Source organism: Schistocerca gregaria, chromosome 7 (genome assembly GCF_023897955.1).
Source record: "Schistocerca gregaria isolate iqSchGreg1 chromosome 7, iqSchGreg1.2, whole genome shotgun sequence".
In the NCBI taxonomy this organism is placed as follows: Eukaryota; Metazoa; Arthropoda; class Insecta; order Orthoptera; family Acrididae; genus Schistocerca; species Schistocerca gregaria.
Window position 1 is genome coordinate 20,502,919 of NC_064926.1, and position 6,000 is coordinate 20,508,918.

Genomic DNA, 6,000 nt, shown 5'->3' on the forward strand with positions numbered 1-6,000 from the left:
AGACAGTTAGAGACATATAGAAAAGTCGGCATGGTGCCTGTTGTATGCAAAACCGATGTAATTTCTGTGTTTCATCAACACTCTGAATGTCCACAGATTACAGAATGCCCCCAGATGTGCTTCGGATACTACTACTGGTCTTCCAGGAATCGATCTAAGCGTAGACAGTTTGAGACATTACTCCCATGGAGAAAAGTCGGTATGGTGTCCGTTGTATTCAATCAGGATGCAATTTCTGTGTTTCATCAATACTCTAAAGGTCCACAGATTACAGAATGCCCCCAGATGTGCGTCGGATACTATTACTGGTCTTCCAGGAATCGATCAAAGCATAGACAGTTTGAGACATTACTCCGATGGAGAAAAGTGAGTATGAAGTATGTTGTATTCAATCCCGATGCAATTTCTGTGTTTCAGTAATACTCTGAAGGTTTACAGGTTACAGAATGCCCCCAGATGTGCGTCGGATACTACTACTGGTCTTCCAGGAATCGATCAAAGCGTAGACCGTTTGAGACATTACTCCCATGGAGAAAAGTCGGTATGGTGTCTGTTGTATTCAATCCCGATGCAATTTCTGTGCTTCATCAATACTCTGAAGGTCTACAGATTACAGAATGTTCCCAGATGTCCTTCGGATACTACTAAAAGACTTCCAGGAAACGATCACAGCGAAGACAGTTTGAGACATTACTCGCATGGAGATAAGTCGGCATGGTGTCTGTTGTATTCAATCCAGATGCAATTTCTGTGTTTCATCAATACTCTGAAGGTCCACAGATTACAGAATGCCACCAGATGTGCGTCGGATACTACTAATGGTCTCCCAGGAATCAATCAAAGCGTAGTGAGTTTGAGACATTACTCCCATGAAGAAAAGTCTGTATGGTGTCTGTTGTATTCAATCCCGATGCAATTCCTGTGTTCCATCAATACTCTGAAGGTCCACAGATTACAGAATGCCCCCAGATGTGCGTCGGATACTACTACTGGTCTTGAAGGAATCGATCAAAGCATAGACAGTTTGAGCCATTACCCCCATGGAGAAAAGTCGGTATGGTGTCCGTTGTATTCAATCCCGATGCAATTTCTGTGTTTCATCAATACTCTAAAGGTCCACAGATTACAGAATGCCCCCAGATGTGCGTCGGATACTATTACTGGTCTTCCAGGAAGCGATCAAATCATAGACAGTTTGAGACATTACTCCCATGGAGAAAAGTGGGTATGGTGTCTGTTGTATTCAAACCCGATGCAATTTCTGGGTTTCAATAATACTCTGAAGGTTTACATGTTACAGAATGCCCCCAGATGTGCGTCGGATACTACTACTGGTCTTCCAGGAATCGATCAAATCGTAGACAGGTTGAGGCATTACTCCCATGGAGAAAAGTCGGTATGGTGTCTGTTGTATTCAATCCTGACGCAATTTCTGTGATTCGTCAATACTCTGAAGGTCCACAGATTACAGAATGCCCCCAGATGTGCCTCGGATACTACTACTGGTCTTCCAGGAATAGATTAAAGCGTAGTGAGTTTGAGACATTACTCCAATGAAGAAAAGTCTGTATGGTGTCTGTTGTATTCAATCCCGATGCAATTCCTGTGTTTCATCAATACTCTGAAGGTCCACAGATTACAGATCGCGCCCAGATGTGCTTCGGATACTACTGCTGGTCATCCAGGCATCGATCAAAGCGTAGACAGTTTGAGACATTACTCCCATGGAGAAAAGTCGGTATGGTGTCTGTTGTATTCAATCCCGATGCAATTTGTGTGCTTCATCAATACTCTGAAGGTCTACAGATTACAGAATGTTCCCAGATGTCCTTCGGATACTACTAAAAGACTTCCAGGAAACGATCACAGCGAAGACAGTTTGAGACATTATTCGGATGGAGAAAAGTCGGCATGGTGTCTGTTGTATTCAATCCAGATGCAATTTCTGTGTTTCATCAATACTCTGAAGGTCCACAGATTACAGAATGCCACCAGATGTGCGTCGGATATTACTAATGGTCTTCCAGGAATCGATCAAAGCGTAGTGAGTTTGAGACATTACTCCCATGAAGAAAAGTCTGTATGGTGTCTGTTGTATTCAATCCCGATGCAATTCCTGTGTTCCATCAATACTCTGAAGGTCCACAGATTACAGAATGCCCCCAGATGTGCGTCGGATACTACTACTGGTCTTCCAGGAATCGATCAAAGCGTAGACAGTTTGAGACACTACTCCCATGGAGAAAAGTCGGTATGGTGTCTGTGGTATTCAATCCCGATGCAATTTCTGTGTTTCATCAATACTCTAAAGGTCCACAGATTACAGAATGCCCCCAGATGTGCGTCGGATACTATTACTGGTCTTCCAGGAATCGATCAAATCATAGACAGTTTGAGACATTACTCCCATGGAGAAAAGTGGGTATGGTGTCTGTTGTATTCAATCCCGATGCAATTTCTGGGTTTCAATAATACTCTGAAGGTTTACATGTTACAGAATGCCCCCAGATGTGCGTCGGATACTACTACTGGTCTTCCAGGAATCGATCAAATCGTAGACAGGTTGAGGCATTACTCCCATGGAGAAAAGTCGGTATGGTGTCTGTTGTATTCAATCCTGACGCAATTTCTGTGATTCGTCAATACTCTGAAGGTCCACAGATTACAGATCGCGCCCAGATGTGCGTCGGATACTGCTACTGTTCTTCCAGGAATCGATCAAAGCGTAGACAGTTGGAGACATTACTCCCATGGAGAAAAGTTGGTATGGTGTCTGTTGAATTCAATCCCGATGCAATGTCTGTGTTTCATCAATAGTCTGAAGGTCCACAGATTACAGAATGCCTCCAGATGTGCGTCGGATACTACTACTGGTCTTCCAGGAATCGATCAAAGCGTAGACAGTTGGAGACCTTTTTCCCATGGAGAAAAGTCGGTATGATGTCCGTTGTATTCAATCCCATTGCAATTTCTGTGTTTCATCAATACTCTGAAGGTCCACAGATTACAGAATGCCCCCAGATGTGCGTCGGATACTATTACTGGTCTTCCAGGAATCGATCAAAGCATAGACAGTTTGAGACATTACTCCGATGGAGAAAAGTGGGTGTGGTGTCTGTTGTATTTAATCCCGATGCAATTTCTGTGTTTCAATAATACTCTGAAGGTTTACAGGTTACAGAATGCCCACAGATGTGCGTCGGATACAACTACTGGTCTTCCAGGAATCGATCAAAGCGTAGACAGTTTGAGTCATTACTCCCATGGAGAAAAGTCGGTATGGTGTCTGTTGTATTCAATCACGATGCAATTTCTGTGTTTCATCAATACTCTGAAGGTCCACAGATTACAGAATGCCCCCAGATGTGCCTCGGATACTACTACTGGTCTTCCAGGAATCGATTAAAGCGTAGTGAGTTTGAGACATTACTCCAATGAAGAAAAGTCTGTATGGTGTCTGTTGTATTCAATCCCGATGCAATTCCTGTGTTTCATCAATACTCTGAAGGTCCACAGATTACAGAGTGCCCCCAGATGTGCTTCGGATACTACTACTGGTCATCCAGGCATCGATCAAAGCGTAGACAGTTTGAGACATTACTCCCATGGAGAAAAGTCGGTATGGTGTCTGTTGTATTCAAAACCGACGCAATTTGTGTGTTTCATCAATACTCTGAAGGTCCACAGATTACAGAATGCCCACAGATGTGCGTCGGATACAACTACTGGTCTTCCAGGAATCGAGCAAAGCGTAGACAGTTTGAGACATTACTCCCATGGAGAAAGGTTGGTATGGTCTCTGTTGTATTCAATCCCGATGCAATTTCTGAGCTTCATCAACACTCTGTAGGTCCACAGATTACAGAACGCCTCCAGATATTCTTCGGATGCTACTACAGTTCCTCTAGGTATCGATCAAAGCGTAGACAGTTGGAGACATTACTCCCATGGAGAAAAGTTGGTATGGTGCCTGTTGTATTCAATAACGACACAATTTCTGTGTTTCATTAACACTCTGAATGTCCACAGATTACAGAATGCCCCAGATGTGCTTAGGATACTACTACTGGTCTTCCAGGAATCGAACAAAGAGTAGACAGTTGGAGACATTACTCCCATGGAGAAAAGTCGGTATGGTGTCTGTTGTATTCAATCCTGATGCAATTTGTGTGTTTCATCAATACTCTGTATGTCCACAGATTGCAGAATGCCCCCAGATGTGCGTCGGATACTACTACTGGTCTCCCAGGAATCGATCAAAGCGTAGACTGTTTGAGACATTACTCCCATGGAGGAAAGTCGGTATGGTGTCTGTTGTATTCAAGTCCGATGCAATTTCTATTTTTCATCAACTCTTTGTAAGTCCACAGATTACAGAATGCCCCCAGATGTGCGTCGGATACTACTACTGGTCTTCCAGGATTCGATCAAAGCGTAGACAGTTTGAGATGTTACTCCCATGGAGAAAAGTCGGTACGGTGTCTGTTGTATTCAATCCTGATGCAATTTCTGTGATTCGTCAATACTCTGGAGGTCCACAGATTACAGAATGCGCCCAGATGTGCATCGGATACTACTACTGGTCTTTCAGGAACCGATCAAAGCGTACACAGTTGGAGACATTACTCCCATGGAGAAAAGTCGGTATGGTGTCTGTTGAATTCAATCCCGATGCAATGTCTGTGTTTCATCAATACCCTGAAGGTCCACAGATTACAGAATGCCCCCAGATGTGTGTCGGATACTACTACTGGTCTTCCAGGAATCGATCAAAGCGTAGACAGTTTGAGACATTACTCCCATGGAGAAAAGTCGGTATGGTGTCTGTTGTATTCAATCCCGATGCAATTTCTGTGTTTCATCAATACTCTGAAGGTCCACAGATTGCAGAATGCCCCCAGATGTGCGTCGGATACTACTACTGGTCTTCCAGAAATCGATCAAAGAGTAGACAGTTTGAAACATTACTCCCATGGAGAAAAGTCGGTATGGTGTCTGTTATATTCAATCCCGATGATATTTCTGTGTTTCATCAATACTCTGAAGGTCCACAGATTACAGAATGCGCCCAGATGTGCGTCGGATACTACTACTGGACTTCCAGGAATCGATCAAAGCGTAGACTGTTTGAGACATTACTCCCATGGAGAAAAGTCGGTATGGTGTCTGTTGTATTCAATCCCGATGCAATTTCTGTGTTTCATCAACACTCTGAAGGTCCACAGATTACAGAATGAATCCAGATGTGCTTCGGATGCTACTACTGATTTCCCAGGAATAGATCAAACCGTAGACAGTTGGAGACATTCCTCCCATATAGAAAAGTCGGCATGGTGCCTGTTGTTTGCAATACCGATGCAATTTCTGTGTTTCAGTAACACTCTGAATGTCCACAGATTACAGAATGCCCCCAGATGTTCTTCGCATACTACTACTGGTCTTCCAGGAATTGATCAAAGAGTAGACAGTTGGAGACATTACTCCCATGGAGAAAAGTCGGTACGGTGTCTGTTGTATTCAAGTCCGATGCAATTTCTATGTTTCATCAATACTCTGAAGGTCCACAGATTACAGAATGCCCCCAGATGTGGGTCGGATACTACTATTGGTCATCCAGGAATCGATCAAAGCGTAGACAGTTTGAGACATTACACCCATGGAGAAAAGTCGGCATGGCGCCTGTTGTATTCACTCCCGATGCAATTTCTGAGCTTCATCAACTCTCTGAAGGTCCACAGATTACAGAATGCCTCCAGATATTCTTCGGATGCTACTACTGTTCTTCTAGGAATCGATCAAAGCGTAGACAGTTGGAGACATTACTCCCATGGAGAAAAGTTGGTATGGTGCCTGTTGTAATAAATCCCGATGCAATTTCTGCGTTTCATCAACTCTCTGAAGGTCCCCAGATTACAGAAAGAATCCAGATGTGCTTCGGATGCTACTACTGGTTTCCCAGGAATAGATCAAACCGTAGACAGATTGAGACATTAATCCCAT